Source organism: Lissotriton helveticus, chromosome 6 (assembly GCF_964261635.1).
Source record: "Lissotriton helveticus chromosome 6, aLisHel1.1, whole genome shotgun sequence".
Lineage (NCBI taxonomy): Eukaryota > Metazoa > Chordata > Amphibia > Caudata > Salamandridae > Lissotriton > Lissotriton helveticus.
This window is the reverse complement of record NC_136067.1, coordinates 106,629,882-106,648,210: the sequence shown is the minus strand read 5'-3', so window position 1 is coordinate 106,648,210 and position 18,329 is coordinate 106,629,882. Positions and strand designations below refer to the sequence as shown.

The 18,329-nt window shown below is 47.4% G+C and overlaps 1 protein-coding gene across 2 annotated transcripts in view; it reads left to right on the top strand.

Moving 5' to 3' along the window:
* Window positions 1-18,329, top strand: part of YIPF3 (Yip1 domain family member 3) — a 167,809-nt gene that overhangs the window by 82,445 nt on the left and 67,035 nt on the right. The window lies entirely within an intron of this gene.

The following is an 18,329-nucleotide window of genomic DNA, read 5'->3' as shown; positions in this document are numbered from 1 at the left end:
GGGTCAGGACAAGGATCAAGCAGAACCAGAACCAGAACCAGGGTGGTCAGAAGAAAGCAGACCAGAAGGGTAGTGTTAAGAGTGAACAAAATGACCAGAAGTCTTCACCAGGTCCCCAACAAACCAAAGAGGGTGGGGGTCAGGCTTCCCAGAAGAAGAAGACTCAAGAAGGCCAGTCAAAGAGGTGGTGCCAGTACTGCAAAAGTAAGTCTCACTGGTTTAGTGAGTGCACCAAAAGAGGAGGACAAACTACTGCCACTACAGCCCCTAAGGCAACTGCACCCCCTAGTACAGTCAGTAGTGGTAGTGTACCTCCCAAGGCATTAGTTGGGTTAACCTTAGCCCTCTAGAGTCTTAGCCTTAGACTGCTCGTATCCATGCTACTAGATAGCTGGTCTATAAGGTTGACTTACAACCAATCATCAATAAGGGTTGTTTGGACTGATATATAGTGATCACTAGAATAGTGAGCACTGCACATCAGGCCAACTTCTCACAGTAGCTGATTTCTTAAAATGTAAGTTTGCTAAATCAGATATCATACCTATTCATAGTAATCTCTGGAAATGGGACAGTGCCATATGGCCAATTTCTTTGGGTCCTACACTTACGCCACTCCAACTGGCAAACAATCTTGCTACCTCGATGGATTCTCAGCTGTCTTTGAGGCATCCGATTTCAGCTGTAATTACATTTTGTTTGTACATCTGAAAAGAGGGTTTTCATTTTTGTATCCCTTTGTCAGGAGCTCTTAGTTGCAAATGGCTAGTTTCAAACACACTGGACTCTGGCAACTCTGTGCATTTGGACCTTCCTGATAAAAACCTATCCCATCTTCAGAAAATTAATAACTCTGTTTTGCATACTTTTTATTCCTAAGAAATGTAATCATGTGTTGCATTGTCTTAATGAATTTCTTTACCTTCATGAATCCAAAATCATACAGTTTTATTTGCTTCCATTCTCCAAAAACATTCTACAGTAAGTTCCCAAAGTTCTTTTTGCCAAATTTGTTAAATAAAGATTCATATTTTTACGGGTACAAGATTCCACCCTGTGGTGCTTCTCTCCCTCTTTACCTCGGTACCCAAGTTACTTAAATTCAGGAAAAGCCATAAAACCTTTCATTTCTTTTCAGTAATGACTAGTAACCTGTTTTGTCAACCCTCCTTTTTAGGTCTCAGACCGAAGGCTACGCTTGCGCAGTCTCCGGTCGGAGATTTAATGATTTGGAGTATGGGGGCTTGAACCCGCCTCTCTACTCCATTCTCCTCCATTGGCTGGCTTCCTAAACGGAGGCCAGCCATTGGAGGAGAAGGGAGTCACTCCAATAAAGCCCCGTCTCTTTCGTATTCGGGGGCGTGTTTTTGGCGTTCTTTCGCCCTGTGACGTCACTCAGAACGCCAAAACACGTCCCCGAATCCGAAATCTTCGGACGTTTGCGGCCGCCATTTTGTTTTTGTGAGCGCGAGCTTGGGGCGTCTGTTCCCACTGCTTGTTTTATATATTAACTGGCTTCAATTGTTAAACCTACTCGGATACCATTGCCTGAATCGGTCTACTATGCCACGTCTAAACTTTATTGCTGTATGCTCCTTGTTCATACTAGTTTTCGATCTAGTTCTTTTCATTCTCCTTTCGCCGTCTGCTTGTTTGGCCCTCTCTGCTGGAATCAGAGGCGCGCCGCGTTCCCAAAAGCGCCTCTGCTGTGACCCCGCTGCCTGTGTCTTTGTGTGACATTTATTGCGCTGGAAGCCTCCCGCCCTCGGCGGCGGTAATTGGCCGCCTCCTGCAGGGTGCTCTCCGGGCTCCTGACAGCCCAGCATCCAAAGGCAGGCCTGTGTGCACTGCGCCGCCCCCGAGAGCCCCGGGTGGTGGCTCTGGTTACCGTGCGCCGCCGCCAAGGGCACTCCGTGCTGCAGTCGCCGCCATGGCAGGACGGGCTCCGAGGAGGGCCGTGCACACCCTACGTAGCTCTGCCTTCTATTTATCCTGGGTTGGAGAGGGGCAGACAGGGTGGTGCCCATCCTTTGGACAGGTGTTTTACAGCCACAGCTTTATAGCGCTTCTTTAATACAACCTCTTGAGCGCTGATGACAGCGTGCTCTCTGCGCTGTGTGCACCACACCAGGTCCATGCATTTGGCTGTTTGCCTTCACGCTGTCACGCAGCCCTGTGGATGTGCGATCTGCAACTTCTTGCCGGGTCTTTGAACCCACACTTTAATTTCTATTCATTTTTCTGCAGAGTGCGACTCTGGTGGGTGTTGACAACGCAGGTTGAGGTGTGTTTGTGTGTTTTGTATCGCATCTTCGGCTGCTAGCAGGGGTTGACAATTGCGCAACAAAGTGGCTGCCGGTGGCAGGACAGGGCAGTGAGATCCGCCCTGATGAGACAATCGTTAAAGCCGATTTGGCGCTCAAAAGGTAATCTGATGTCAAGGCTCCGTGATCTGCTTCCGGATTAGTTGTAGGTCCTTAGAGACTTCTGCAGCCTGTAACCGCTGCATGTGTAATGGGGTCTGATGTGTTGAAACTGCAGGGTTCTTATCCCTCCTGAGACTCAGTTAGTTAGATGACAGGTACGGTTGAGGAGGTTGGGAAGGCCACAGAGTGCCCGACATTTTGTGTCCCCCGAGAGTGGCAAGGCGGCGTCTCTCTGCACGGCCGAGTGAACTGCGGCGCTGCTGTCACCGGAGGGCTGTGGGCACCAAGACAAAACGTTGTGGTGGTGGAAGCACGGGGCCATCTGGATCGGCCCGGCAGCTAGAGAAGTCCTGTGGCGCCATGCCCGGTGAAATTGCCGCCTCGCTGGAGCGGTAGAGGTGAGGAGTAGCGGGCCGTGCGCTGCTGGCCGTGGTTGTCTCGGTCCACGTATCGGCGGACGGCGGGACTCTGCTTGCGGGAGGGAGGTGGGGGCTGTCTGCTCCTGCGAGTCTCACCCCCCTTTTGGACCTAGCGTACAGGTGCCTGCTGCGGCTGGAAGCGTGAGGCGGGAACGGAAACTGCAGAATAGAGCTCAGCCTCTGGCCCTCTCAGGTGCTTGCCAATCCAGTGCCTCGATCCTGTGCCGAAAGAACCATGTTCCAGACCCCTCCGTCTTGCAGCAGCCTCTACCACTAAACGATGCAGCTCTTTCCAACCTCGGTCCCAAGCCCAAGTCCCTCTCCTGCAGCAGAATGTCACCTTTCTCCTCACATGTCATAATGCAAGTACTATCTGTACTGTCTCAAGCCCGGAGCTCCACTCCTTTAGTCCATCCACCACCCAGCCCCGCCCTTGATTCCCGCAGCATCCCTGCAGCATTTCTCCACCTCCCACGCAGCTCGGTGCTCTCCTGCAGCATCCCCAACCCTCCTGCCCCTCATCTGCAGCCAGTCCTTCCATTCTGCCGACTGTCCATCCTTGCAGCGTCTCCACCCTGGGCGTCTACCGCCTGCACTGCGCTTCCCTCTGCAGCAGCCCTCAATGAAGCCTGCCCCTTTACTCTTACAGCATCTACCTGCCCTCCCGAGTGTAGCCACCCCTCCCCCTCGTGATCCATTTTCCATTCCACCCTCCGAGAAACACCTCCCTCGTCTCACCGCAAGCGTCCCTTCCTTTACACCACCTCACCCTGGCACTCCCACAGATCCACGACCGGGGCACGTGATCCCGCTGGAACGAACATGGCAGCCTTGGCGGAGCCCCTGGGTCTGGAGAGGGGTGAGCGTCGCATGGTGTGGGTGTACGTCTGGGAGGAGGGAGAGGGGTGCGGCAGAGCGAATGGGTGAATGAATGGATGATGACGTGTGCAGGAATTGCTCTTGTCACGACCCTTCTTCCTGGAGGTGCCTCTACCCAGGGCTTGGAGGTTATGAAAGATGCAAGGGACAGGTGGGTGAATGGCGTCATTCACAGATCACTCCCATCTGTCCGTTTCAGGGCCTATGAGGGGGTACCGTCTGTGAGTAGTGTTTTATCAGGGGTGCCCCTCAAGTTGGAATGTTCCATACTGTGGTTGGAGGAGGCGAAGGTGTTGCAAAAGCAGCTACCGTCCAGCATCTAGAAAGTTACTCTGTCTCTCTCTGTCTGTCTCGCTCCCTTTGTCACCCTCCTCCCTCTGTCTCACTCCCTCTGTCTGTCTCCCTCCCTCTGTCTGTTGCCCTCTCTCCCGCTCTCTGTCTCCCGCTCTTTGTCTCCCTATCTCTGTCTCCCTCTGTTTCTATCCCTCTGTCTCCCTATCTCTGTCTCCGTTCCTCTGTTTCCCTCCCTCTGTCTCCCTCCCTCTGTTTCTCTCCCTCCCTCCCTCCCTCCCTCTGTCTCCCTCCCTCTGTCTCCCTCCCTCTGTCTCCCTCCCTCTGTCTCCCTCCCTCTGTCTCCCTCCCTCTGTCTCCCTCCCTCCCTCTGTCTCCCTCCCTCCGTCTCCCTCCCTCCCTCCGTCTCCCTCCCTCCCTCCGTCTCCCTCCCTCCCTCCGTCTCCCTCCCTCCCTCTGTCTGTTGCCCTCTCTCCCGCTCTCTGTCTCCCGCTCTTTGTCTCCCTATCTCTGTCTCCCTCTGTTTCTATCCCTCTGTCTCCCTATCTCTGTCTCCGTTCCTCTGTTTCCCTCCCTCTGTCTCCCTCCCTCTGTTTCTCTCCCTCCCTCCCTCCCTCTGTCTCCCTCCCTCTGTCTCCCTCCCTCTGTCTCCCTCCCTCTGTCTCCCTCCCTCTGTCTCCCTCCCTCTGTCTCCCTCCCTCTGTCTCCCTCCCTCTGTCTCCCTCCCTCTGTCTCCCTCCCTCCCTCTGTCTCCCTCCCTCCGTCTCCCTCCCTCCCTCCGTCTCCCTCCCTCCCTCCGTCTCCCTCCCTCCCTCTGTCTCCCTCCCTCTGTCTCCCTCCCTCTGTCTCCCTCTCTCTCTGTCTCCCTCTCTCTCTGTCTCCCTCTCTCTCTGTCTCCCTACCTCGGTCGGTCTCCCTCTCCTTCCCTCTGTCTCCCCACACATCCATCCATCGGTTCTCACGTTCACCCTTTATTCATCCACATTTGCATGCTTCCTTCATTGTCCATCTACTCGTCGGCATATGCATGCATCCATTTATTAGGTTTTGCCTGGCGAAAAGATGCGCTCTGCGCATCTTTTTCGCGCAGGCGAAAACCTGATGAGAACTGTAGTGTGGCTTTGGGTCGGCCCTCGTCATTCATTGGCTGGCTCCATAAATGGAGCCTAGCCATTGGACGAGGGGCCTGTCCGTCAATGCCGGACCAGATTCGGGGGCGTTCCCGAGATTCTTTGGCTTTTGCCGACGTCACGCGACGTCAGCCGAAAGCCGGGAACGCCCCCGAATCTGGGAACGAAGTCCAGGTGAGTGCTTTGTTTGTTTACCCTCCGTGCTCAAAATAAGACACAAAATAGGGCATACTCAGTTAACGCAGTACTGTTAAAGAGTGGGAGTGATCACCATCCGGGCAGGGTTGGAATGGTACAGAAAATAGGCCCTGGAAATAAAAGTGGCCCAGTAACGCATTGGAAATTGGGCCGTTTTGAACTTGTAAAAACATTCTATATAGATTTTTGCAAAGCAGGAGAGAACTCGTATTTGTGGGTTGCTATAGGCAATGTTTCTGGTAATATCAGTAAAAACAACAGTATACCCCCCCCCCCCCCCCCCCACACCCCTGCCGAAATGTGCCGCTATTGCGCCTCTGGCCCAGCAGACCATAAACCGAGCCCAAGAGCAGCCAATAAAGACGCTATAGGGCCAGCCCTCCGGGCACTGCCAGACGGCACAGTGAGCCAGCCTGGCCCCGCAGCTGGGGGAGGCAGTCCGAGAGGGATATTGGGAAGCAGTGTCAGCCAGTACATTTTCAGCGCTTGCCTCCTGCATGACGACACAGTGTGCATACCCTGCATACCGTGCAGAGGGCAAGGCAGGCAGTGCTTGTTAGGGAAGCAGCTCTGTACAGTATTCTACCGTGTGCCTCGTTGGTGTCAACGCAGTGCTTCAAAGCACACGGCATGCTATAACCCATGTTCGATGTATTTTCTTTTTTTGGTGGCACTGTGTGCGAATTATTTCCATGGCATATTATCCACAAGGCATGTCTCGGCGCAGCTCCTGGGTGGCATTTAATGAGAAGGTAGCCCCGTATATTTATAGCACGGTAGGTGGCCACCGAATGCCCTGATACCGGATGCGCGTTTCAGAGCAGTTCCTGTACATTTTCCCGACTGGCTATCCTTTCTTCTCGAGAAATAGCTGGCTCCGGGCACAGCGCTCTCACCACGAGCATAACACTGCCTGTAAAATGTATGCATGTGGGAAAATATTCCTCTACTGCCTCGCTGCTGGCGGGCGCGCGCTGTGGAGCGGGGCTGCTCGCCGCGCGCCATTCCTGGCGCCTGCTCTTTGTATTACGTGCTGCTCTGCCCGGGTGGGGGCATCGTTTCTCACCATTTGATATGGCCTGGGGCTTCGTTGCCTAGCCCGGCATTGCACGCCTCCTCTGCCTCGCGCAAATGATCGAAGCATCATAGACAACTCCGGGCGGCCACGTACTAGAGATGCAGCGTCAATAGAGGGAAAAAACACACACAGAAACAGCGACACCCCTCCCCTCTTCCCCCTTAAAAATGTGAACCCTCGCTGTCCTTTCCGAAGCCTTCTGCTCTGACAGGATTCAGACCTGCTAGCTCACATGGTGGGGTGACCCAATGACCAGGGCCGCTTTGCTGGTGGCGCCCAGTGCCACAATGTTTGTTGGCGCCCCCACCAATGACCACCTCTGCCACGGATTACCTCAACACCACAATTTAACAGTGCCCCTCAAGTCTCCAGATTTTTTAGTTCCATAGCGCCACACATACCATTGTAGAGTATCAGAGCACTTTACCTCACACACATTACCCACAGACAATCAATCATACATGTGTAAATAACGTTACATAGGACTACAAGGTGTTGGAGTCATGTGTCATCCATACTAGTAGACAGTATAGTTCAAGAGTGCTTGGTCTGGAGAAGCACAAACTCAGAATTGAAAATGGAACACCATGGTTGGGGGTTCACTTTAATAAGAAGAATTGATTTCTACCCAAATAAACACATTTTACAGCATTAGGATAAGGAAAGACTTGGGAAAAAGCATAATGCTCAGCCTATACCTTGCAGTTTTCATGCAGCTCTTTCATAACAGTTAATCACCAGTTATTCTGACATTTTTATAGTTGGCTGAAAATTTCTGCAGGCAAAGAACGCAGCAGCTGGTGCTTTTAAAACCATATTGCTAGGCGCCCCCACCAGAAGTCAGCACCCGGTACGGTGGGACCGGTCGCACCACCCTAGAGCCAGCCCTGCCCTTTGTATCAGTTCTTATCGCATGGTTACCCGGCGAGGCGTCGATATCACACCCAGGCATGGAAAAAGAGCTGAAATCCACTGTAAATAGTGGAATTCCATCTCGTTTTTCGAGGCGTCCATTAAGGGGTGTGAAAACATCCCATGCCATAGGCACCAGCCTCGGCAAGCTTTGGTGGCAGAGTGGGAGCAAAAGTGCCTCTGAGGTACTTCTCGGCACAATGCCCTGCTCCCTCCAAGGCCCCGCCCCTTCTCACACTGTGAGACTTTTGTTCAAGTTGGCAGGTTTGAGGACTACCTATCCTTCCCACTCTGTCAATGCCGCCCCCCTCCCGCTGCCCGTGTGTGCCCCGTTCCCGCCCCTCCCCCCCCCGTGTTTCCGGCCGTAAATGCTTCCGCTGCCCGTGGCCAGGTCCCGCTGTATGCACTCGTCACTCCTCTATCCGTCAGGAGTTTTTTTTTTTTGTTGTCAGGGCGTGCCCGTTCCCGCCCCCCCTCCCCTTTCACTCTCCGTTGTCTTTCTTGAAACCACAGGTCGGAGCGGTGCACGGGTGTCCCGGAGCTGCGCCTCTCCCATGCCATGGAGTTGGAGGGGCAATGGTGGAAGGGGCTGCTGGCTCCCACGAGGCAATCAGGTAAGTTTATGTATTTTGTCCGCCGCCCCCCCCCCCCCTGTCCGTGTGTCCGATCCGCCCCCCTCCCGTGTGCCCGTTCCCGCCCCCCCTCCCACTTTTAATTTTAGGACGGGGTACATCCATCAGCATGTGATTAGAGAGGGGCAGCAGTGCCTTGAAACGCTACTTGTGTGTTGAGGTGCTGTGTTTACGGTATGTGTTGGTTTATGGGACTTTTGCTGCTGCATAAGAGATGTCATGTGCATTTCGACTCGTAGGATTAGCCAACGCTTTTTTATAATTATTTTTTTGTCATCATATATAATTAAATATGCTTTAAATTCAATGCCAATGCTTGTAGTTTGTAAATTGTGCTGTTGGGGGTTCTGCGTGTAGGATCGCATGCTGGCTGCAAAGGCAAAACCGTTGCATTGTAAATGCTTGTCTTTTTAGCCATTGATCCAGTCACTAGCCCATCACCAATCCTCAATTCACTCTGCTACTCATCGTTCCATTGCTCCATCCATCACTCCAATTGGTTCATTCTAAAGTCCATCCATCCTTCCACCCTTCACCATTTCTTCCTTCTTAGTTTCGAAGTTTCCTTCCTTCTTTCACTCTTCCTTTCCCCTTCCATTCTTGTCTTTCTTTCTGCCCATCTTACTTTTTCCTCCTGTGTAGATAGCTTTTTTTGTAGGTTGGGTCTATGTGTAGGTGGCTCTGTGTGTGTGTGTGTGTGTGTGTGTGTGTGTGTGTGTGTGTGTGTGTGTGTGTGTGTGTGTGTGTGTGTGTGTGTGTGTGTGTGTGTGTGTGTGTGTGTGTGTGTGTGTGTGTGTGTGTGTGTGTGTGTGTGTGTGTGTGTGTGTGTGTGTGTGTGTGTGTGTGTGTGTGTGTGTGTGTGTGTGTGTGTGTGTGTGTGTGTGTGTCTGTGTGTCTGTGTGTCTGTGTGTCTGTGTGTGTCTGTGTGTCTGTCTGTCTGTGTGTCTGTGTGTCTGTCTGTCTGTCTGTCTGTCTGTCTGTCTGTCTGTCTGTCTGTCTGTGATTAAGCTATTGGCATTGTAAATGACAATGCCATTTATTTAACGATTAAGCTATTGGCAATGTAAATGACAATGCCATTTATTTATGATTAAAAAAAAAAAATGTCATAAGCAATGCCAATAGCTCTACCTTTAATAATGCCGAGACCATTGCATTGTAAATGCTTGTTTGTCTTTTGCTGTTGGTGTGGATGTTTCTTTTGCATGAATAATCACTAAAAATGCCAGCAGTCTTTAATTATGAGTTGCAGAGTGCTGTACCAAGCATTCTCAAATAAATAGATAATCATGGATCCAAGCTGGAGCCTGCCAGCTGTGTGTCTATACTTCAAGTTGTCTGAATCGTTTACTACGAGAACAGTCTCTCTGTACACCATGCACATACTCGATGGAACAGAATCCTAACCTCCTTCCGTCTAATCATTGTAGAAACTTTATTGTTTGATTAATAAAAATCATTACAATGGCGAACGAGCGAGCAATATAAAACGTGTATCATGAATAGTTATTAAAATATTTACATTTGGACCATCATAATGAAAATGAAGGATAAAATTTCATCAGAGAAACAATTTAAAATCCTAAAAACCTTAAAAGTAGTTGTAAACCTTAGTTCTCCATTCCAGTTTTTCCATCTTATCGAACCACATGCAGATGTTTGCTATTAAGAATTAACAATTAATAACTTTGATAATGTAGTTCAAAGTTTGTGGTGATGATCCTGGGGTTGCAGTCCATTTATGTAGTAAGCCCCTTGCATACAACGTTCCAGTGGATTCCAGAGAAGAACAGGTCAACTCTACGCCGGGGCCATTGTCAGCTATTCTTGTGTAATACAGGGGACTATGCAAATCGGAAAGAATACACATGAGTAACCGATGGTGGATTATAGGGTCTCGCAGTTTGTACATTTTCTAGCTGTTCCTGTAATAAACTTGGTGAACCTGATGTTAAGCTGTGGATTGTCCGGGTTCATTGATGCAAGAATAGCTTGCGGGCGTGTACGAATACCAAGTTTGTTCCATTCGTTCTTTAACAATTTCCTACGGTCGTCATGAGCTGCAGGACAAAGGCATACCACGTGCTCGATTGTTTCTGTACTGCTCCCGCATCCTCTGCCCGTTACATTTGGATTTGTGCTTCGCCATCTCGGCAAGTGATACAGGAATGGCCATTCACCCATTCTGAGGGCCAAAAATCTTTTTTTCCACAGCACTGAGTAGGTACATGACAGGTGTGGACCCATGATCCCTGTCTTAAATCCTGATACAACTGTCCAGGCGTGCTTACGTTAGACCAATTGTGCTCTGTCCGAGTGGAAGGACCAGAGACAGAAATTTCTTTTGATTTAAGTACCTGCTGTGAAGGATTAGAAGCCCAGATTTCTTCTATATCGAGTAGTTGTAAAGAGTCCTGCAAGTAACGCCGGTGTGAGCTGCCGATTTGGCCAGCTGAAATTTCCAACCACAGGAGGGCCTCCAGGCTTCCTTCTCTGGAGCTGTGCAGCTTGTTGCACAGCCTGATGTAAGCTCCACGCCCTATTGCTTGGTGGTCTTGAAGACCAAATTCAAGACGTACTTGAGCGGGGAGGAGGATTTAGGTAGGTCCAAGACCTGTTTGAATATTCTTATTATTTTGTTCACGTGACTGTTGTCTTTCCCTTGCATGATCTCCTGGCTGTAGGTGAGGGAATTAATGATTTTTGCCTTCATTACAGTTATAAGTGGGGTTAGACTGGGACCTGTCAGATGTTTTGAAAGAGTCTTAAATGCCACCTGAATTGTCAGGGCTTTAGCTTCTGCCTCGTCTCTGTGTTTAGAGAATGTTACCCTTCCGTCCAGGTGAACCCCCAAGTACTTATAAGAAAGGGCTCTGTCAACGTTTTTGCCATTGTATTGCCATACGCCACCTTGGTATTTCCTTTGGCCAAAGGTGATTGCCCTTGTCTTGGTTAGGTTCAGTTCCAGATCGTTTTCGATGGTGAATAAGGACAGCTCATCATTGTCAAAGATACATCTCATCAGATACTCCTTGTTTCTAAAGCTGAATAGTTCTACTATTATGTCATGAAGTGCTTTCTTCCCATATGCCCTGTTGTCATTGTTGGCCTTCCTCTGATTACCAACTTGTTCACTCTTTCATGTTCTTAAATGCTGGTTCTGAGCTACTCTTTATATTTATTGTCTGATCCTTCGTGCCTCCCATCCTGGAGACCCTACTTCAAAGTCTTTGCAATCTTGACACAATTCCTCTATATGTAGGTATGCTTGGGTCTCTTTCATTGTCCACCAAAAGAGATCTAAGAGGAGAGATTTGAGGATCAGCAGAGCTGTTGACAAGAGCTTTTCTTTCTGAGGCACATGGAAGCAAGTTTCCATAGACTTGTGTGAAGTCTTAGACCGGGATGCTCTGGTCTTTATTACTTTCAAATCACCATGGGGAATGTTATGTATATGAAGAAAGTTTAAATGATCTCCTTTGGGGCTTTCTTTCTCTCTGTAAGACAGAATTCTCTTTTTAGTGTCCTGTGTGGCTTAGAATAAATGAAAAATATGAGGGGCCTCAGTGAAGGCTAGTAGAAAGATAGAGCTGCATGTTATCAAGGCTGTCTAGAAGTGGCTGAAGGAGCTTGTAGAGTCTGCTCTATTGTGTAACACCATTGTGGTGAAGACCCGTAAGCAATGTTTTGGAAGAAAAGTTCTATCACTACTTATTCTAGAACTGTGTGCCCCACTCGCAAGTGCCTGATTGTCTAGGGACCTCTAGAGCCTAAGCTAAATGATGATCCTAAGCAAGGATTTAAGTTTCAGTAGGTGTCTTTAATCTTTTTATTGATAGGTCTTTATTAAGTTTGTAAATTCGTATGGATAGATTTCAATTGTCTTACTTTTGTGGGACAGTGAAATAGTGGCAACAAATATTGTATCCTGAGTGTGCTTCATTAGAAAAGAGCTCTCCCTCTCTCTCTCTCCCTCTCCCCATCTCCCTCTCCCTCTCCCCATCTCCCTCTCCCCTCTCCAAGATTGAGAATTACACCTAGCTTCTTAGCCTTTACTTGTGGGTCATGAGGGGCTAAGCTAAAATAACAGGCCTTTGTGGTATTGTTGGTTTTACTTGTGCTTAATGTCTATTCTTAAATCGCACCATGGAGATAGACCCTGATGAAAGGGAATGTTAGTATCCTGAAGTAGTTACCTCCACTGAGCCTTGTTGGATGGATGGGCCTTTTATACTTGCATTAAACATACATTTTTACCTTAATCAGGATTCTTTATTACTTGGATTCAACTATTTTACAGCCTTCTCTATATCCACAGCAGCCTAGTCTGCATCGAATGGTGATGGGGGATGAGTGGGAACATATGTGCTAATCTTAACATTCTTGATTGAATGCTAATATTCATTGGACGCCATGTGCGCCCAGTAGTGTTTTTCCACAACTTCCATGCAGGTTCAAGAACCGAATCTCAATAGCAGTTGGTAGGTGTGCTAATGATGTATGTCTTGTGTTTAGCAAAGGAGTGATTATATTTGACTTGGGTATATTCTGATCCTCGATTGACTTGGCAACAGGGTTTGTTATGAGAATTTCTTGCTCTCTCATCCATGATGCTGATCTGTGGTCCTAATGCAAGATAAGTGCATCTCCCATCCATCACAAAGAGAAATTGTCCACCTACCCTTCCAGGGACGACTTAAAGTCAGCACCTAATCTTACCAGGCGTACCAGTTTGTTTTGTAGTAAGATATCTCCTATTGCACAGAGCTGATCAACTTGTGTGTTAACAAGCCTCACCCCGCATGTGGCCGAGGAACACAATGTGCAGTACAAACGGTGACGCTGTCCATTCCTAAAGCAGGTAATGCCGGATTTTGAAGCTATTCTCAGGTCGATTCCTGAAAAACTAAGGGCCAGATGTAAGTAGCACGGGTCACAAAATACTGTTTGCAATTGTGCCTAGTATTTTTGTGAACAGACGTCCGTACTAACAGATCGGTTTGCAAATTCCTGAGTCCTAATAGGTCGCAATTTGACCTACCTCATGAATATTAATAAGGTAGATCACAAATTGCAACCCACTAGGAATCAGACCACCATGTCTGTGATTGTTTTCTAATAAAGGAATTTATTTTGTTTGAATGCAACCAGTTTTTCTTAAAGGAAAACAAAATGTGTGTTTTTTTTGTTTTTTTAAAACATCTAAATAAAATTTTTAGGTCTCGCCTGAGCCAGCACATGCGCTGCTCTGGCGAGACATTTAGTAAATGGTTTTCAAAGTGCTATCCAAAGGCTTTTGCCTGCCTTCAGCGTGCGGTTACGCGCGCGTGGACGTGCACAGGCCATCTGCCTTTCTGTAATGGCTCATTAAGCCTTACAGCGCGTGGCTCCGCGGTCGCCCCTTCCCACCCTCCTCCACCCCCTCCCTGTTCCCACTCATAGGGTGACAAGACGTCCCGGTTTTCCCCGGACGGTCCCCGTTTTTAGAGAAGTGTCCCGACACTTTTTTCCAAGTTAAGGAAATGTCCAGGTTTTTAAATAGTGTCCGGGTGAAACATAGAAATGTCCCGGTTTTTCATTGTTCATTGGTGTTTTGGTTCAGCGTGCGCGTGCATGCTCTCTTTGTTTGCACTCATTAAGGCATGGCGTTAGGTGAGCGTTGTAGGGGAAGGGAAATCCTTTGAAGAGAGACACTTTCTCTCGGGATTTCCCTTCTCTTTGTACAACGCAGCGCCACCCACATCATCGTCCCAGCCACCGGCACTGGTGGTCTGATTCTTCAGTTGCTGCTAGCGGTTATGTCAGAGGTCTTCATACGCAGATAGTGCGCGCCGCTAGGACCACTTTGCTTTGGTATTAAACTTAAGTGGCAGCGCCCCGCATGAGAGGAAAAATGTGAAGATCGAAAACAGCTAGAGAGTGGAATGGGAATACAAATTCCCTGCACCTGATGTACTATTCATTTGAAGACTATTGCAGCCTGGATTGGCCTTGGACTTATATGGCGCCTTGTGAAACTCTCCTGAACATGGACAGTCTCATGGAAATGTGAGTGTGTGTCCATTTGAAAAATATGCCTCTCATGCCGGTGCAACCCTGAAACTGAATGAAAAATCAGAGAGCAGGGTCTGGAAACTCTTTGTGGGACTTCAATAACAGCGCATTCCGAAGTGCTAAAAGTAAGTGACTGGGATTGTTTTGAAACGCCATAATTTTCGTAGCACATGCAATTACTAATTTTCCAATCAAGGCTACAACAAACGAAATGATGGATGTGAAAACAACTAAATGTGAAAGAGGTGCATACACATTGAACTATTCAAAATATTAGCAGTTGGCAAGTTGGATTTATGTGTGCACTCGCTTTATGTAAGAATTACAAATGCAACAGTTCTGTTGCCTCAAGAAATGAAAAAGAAAAGAAAATAAAGTGAAATACTTATTTTCGTATTACTAATTGCAACACAGTGAAATAACAATATATTCTATAAAACACGAGCCCCAGAATGCCCCTGAGAGTATAAAAGACAGTAGCACACACTTCTAATTGAAAACAGACTACCGTGAACAAGGCCGCAATGGCTAAAAGGCATTGGTGATGTTTGTGCAATGCTGTTTGCTCAATAAAGAACATGATAATATGAGGTTCAGGGAGTGCAGCATCCTTCTTTTTGTTTGAAAATACTCTGGGATACTGGTCATATCTCAACGCTTGCACCAGCAAATAGTGCGTGCCGCTATGACCACTTTGTTTTGGGAATATATATATACATATGTATGTGTGTGTATATATATATATATATATATATATATATATATATATAAATATAAAAACTCAATAGCGGTGCACTTGTTCCCTTCCTCGTGGAGAAAACAAGAGCGCAGCGATATATATACTTAATTGATAAGAAAACATACTTAGAATTTCAAGGCAAGGGCAATCACCAACTATAGCAAATGCTGAGGCAAAGTCTGTTTAAATGGAATTAATGGTTACTGCCAATAAAAGACCTCTGATTTGTCGTCTGTAATGCTTCATCTCGGTCTGTGGGGGCAGCTGTCATTGTAGTCCTTTTTCTATGTCTATGACAGCTGTCAAATAGTCCTACTTTTATGTCGATGGTTACTGGAAACCATAGTCCTACTTCTATGTCTATGTCCTGTCCCCGTTTTTTGTTTTGAGAATGTGGTCACCCTACACTCATCCCACGTTCTTTTGCCGTCTCAGCTCCTCCACCTCCTCGTCGCTTGCCCACTCTTTCTCCCGCGCTCTCTTCCATCCCTCTCTTCCCTTTCTCTGTCTCCCTTCCTTGCATCTCCCTCGGCGTCCCTCCTTTCTCTCGCCAGGTGATGCATCTCATGTGTTTACATTGCCAGTGGCAACTGGATGCTGCGCTCTGTTCAGCTGGAGCTGGGCTTGACTAATCCCCCCTCCCCACCCCCAACACAAACAGTAATACATAAATACCTGGCAAAGCCTCAGCTGGCTCATTACAATGGAGTCACATAACAGCCTTAACACCACTGTACATGCCTCCGTTAATAAAAGCTTGGCAAAGCCTTTGCAGGGCTAAAAACAAAATGCATTCCTCTCATAACTGCACATATCGTCTTTCAGCTCTTGCTGTTTTCTCTCGGGTAGTCTTGCAGCTGGAGGCATTGAATGCAGCCTCTACTCTACTTCAAAACATGCATCAGTGCCCCATTTGAAAGAATTGATGACCCTCTGCAGTGCAAAACAAGCAACCACCGTTTTGGAATATAAAAGGAGGTTGAGATGTGGAGCGTATGAGTGGTACAGCAATCTACATCCAATCAGTTCAACCAAGCTGCATTACTGCAGACAATGAAAGCATGGCAAGATATACTCTAAAATTAGTGTTACTAGAACAATTTTCAGAGTGGGCGTGCTCCCATCATAACATAGCATACATTTGTATTGATCATTGTCAGTACTTTATCCAGTGTCTCATAAAGCGTGCTTATTGTTGGGCTGCTGGCCTCCATATGTCTGTAAATTATTAAGATATGCAGATTATGTGACTGGCCTGTGTTTGTTTTCGTATTGTCTTACATGTGTAACTGTTTAAGATGTGCTGATTGTGGAGCTCATTGGCGTTTATTTTTTATTAGGTTCTCTTGTAATCCCCTTAAGATACGCATTTGTAGTCTATTGCTTTAGAACCTCTTACTCTTGAGTGATGTGTGTGTTACGTACCTTGTGCAGGACCACTCTGTAGTTCTCTGTATCACTGTAACTTTAGTATAGGCACACATTTAGCATCACGCTGCAAATGACTGCTGGACTGAACAAAGCCATCATTTCGACGTCTGTGGCACACATCCTCATGCTCATAGCCAATAGATCTCGCCTTTGGGATCTTACAAGTGTTTGGCCATGCAACAGTTAATGTTGTTGCAGTAAGGATATTGTGCTGCATAACTAAATACTTAGAAGGTCCCAAAAGCGGGACCTATTGGCTATGCCAATGCTTGTTTAAGAGTAGCCAGTGGTCCATGTGACCACTGCCTACTTTTAACAATTGTTTTTGTCAACTTTCACAAAGAGGAAGGGGGTCCCTTGGGGAATTCTTTCCATTTGCCAATGAGTTACCTCTACATGTTTGAAGTCAGCAAAGTCTTAATGTTCTGTGACCGGATTTCAGTGGCAAAACGATGCACATTCAGATTCGGTATTTGGAAGGGACGCTCAAAACATGCCCCTTCTAATCACCAAATCGTTGTATGGTCGCAAACATAAATTGCGATTCATTAACGTGTTGCCAAATCTCAATTAGGGTTTTGTATATACCTTAAATACTTTTTTGCTGTTTCTGTAAATAAGGGCATTTGCAATTGCACAAATGCTTGATAATCTGGTCATAATTACTCAAAAATGCAGATGAAACTAAACATTTATTTAATTAAAAAGTGAAGAAGTAATGTCTAAAAGTCATGAATTTGATGTAGAAAAAAAGAACAGAGGGCAATAATAGGGGTTCACAAGGTGCTCACCTCAAAACATGTCATCAGTAAATTGGTCGGTGAAGAATATAATTGTTAACAAGATGTGGCTGCTTAATCATAGTCTTGGTACATGCACACATGACAAAACTTCTTTAGTCTCTCTGGTCCACAGAGAATATGTAGTTACATCTGATTGATGGATACAGGACCATAGAGACTTTTTTCTTTCCCCCCCCCCCATTTTTCTGGGCAACCTCTGGTAACATAGACCGATTTCTCCCTAAACATACACCAATCCATGAATGAGGACCATAGAGACTTGTGTAGAGTTATGGTTGTTTGTTGGTGATATTGGGAACAAAGCGCAGAGGGAAAGGGGGAGAATGTGCTGTAAGTGGGGTGGGGTTTGCAAAAAACACAGTTGATGGACAGAATGTAGAACAATGTCATACATTCACCCCAGTACAAGGATCTGGGCCTAAATCCATCGTTTTTTTGCACTCCACACCACCCTGGGTTAGACACTGGCTATATGCAAATCAGCTCTGACCCTGTGCCTCATGGGAACAGTCCAGTCCGAACTACCAAGCCATGTCTTTCCCAGACCGGAATCAAGCATCCAAGGACCGGTTTCTGGCTATCAGCCTTCATTCAGCCTGGAAAGCTTGACTCCAGTGGTGTGGAGAGCCTGGGACTCACGTCTGAGCATACCCAGCCCACTCGGGGTGAAATTTGCAAAAAACACAGTTGATGGACAGAATGTAGAACAATGTCATACATTCACCCCAGTACAAGGATTCTGTCCATCAACTGTGTTTTTTGCAATTTTCACCCCGAGTGGGCTGGGTATGCTCAGACATGAGTCCCATGCTCTCCGCACCACTGGAGTCAAGCTATCCAGACTGATGAAGGCTGATAGCCAAAAACCGGTCCTTGGATGCTTGATTCCGGTCCAGGAAAGACATGGCTTGGTAGTTCGGACTGGACTGTTCCCATGAGGCACAGGGTCGGAGCTGATTTGCATATAGCCAGTGTCTAACCCAGGGTGGTGTGGAGTGCAAAAAAACCGATGGATTTAGGCCCAGATCCTTGTACTGGGGTGAATGTATGACATTGTTCTACATTCTGTCCATCAACTGTGTTTTTTGCAATTTTCACCCCGTGGGTGGGGTGCACAGCAGAATAGCCTGTCTGGGGGAGGAGTGAAATATGGGAAAACTGTCTATTTTCAAACTGAGAGGGTGGGAACCACTGTGGGAAATAGAGTAGAATGAGCATTGCTGTGCCCTTCCTTCTTTATAAATGCATATGTTATCAGAGCCTTGCATCAAAAATAACTTCAGCTCAAAAAAGCCATTCAAAATGTGAATTTTGCAGAATGAAATTTGGTCGAATAT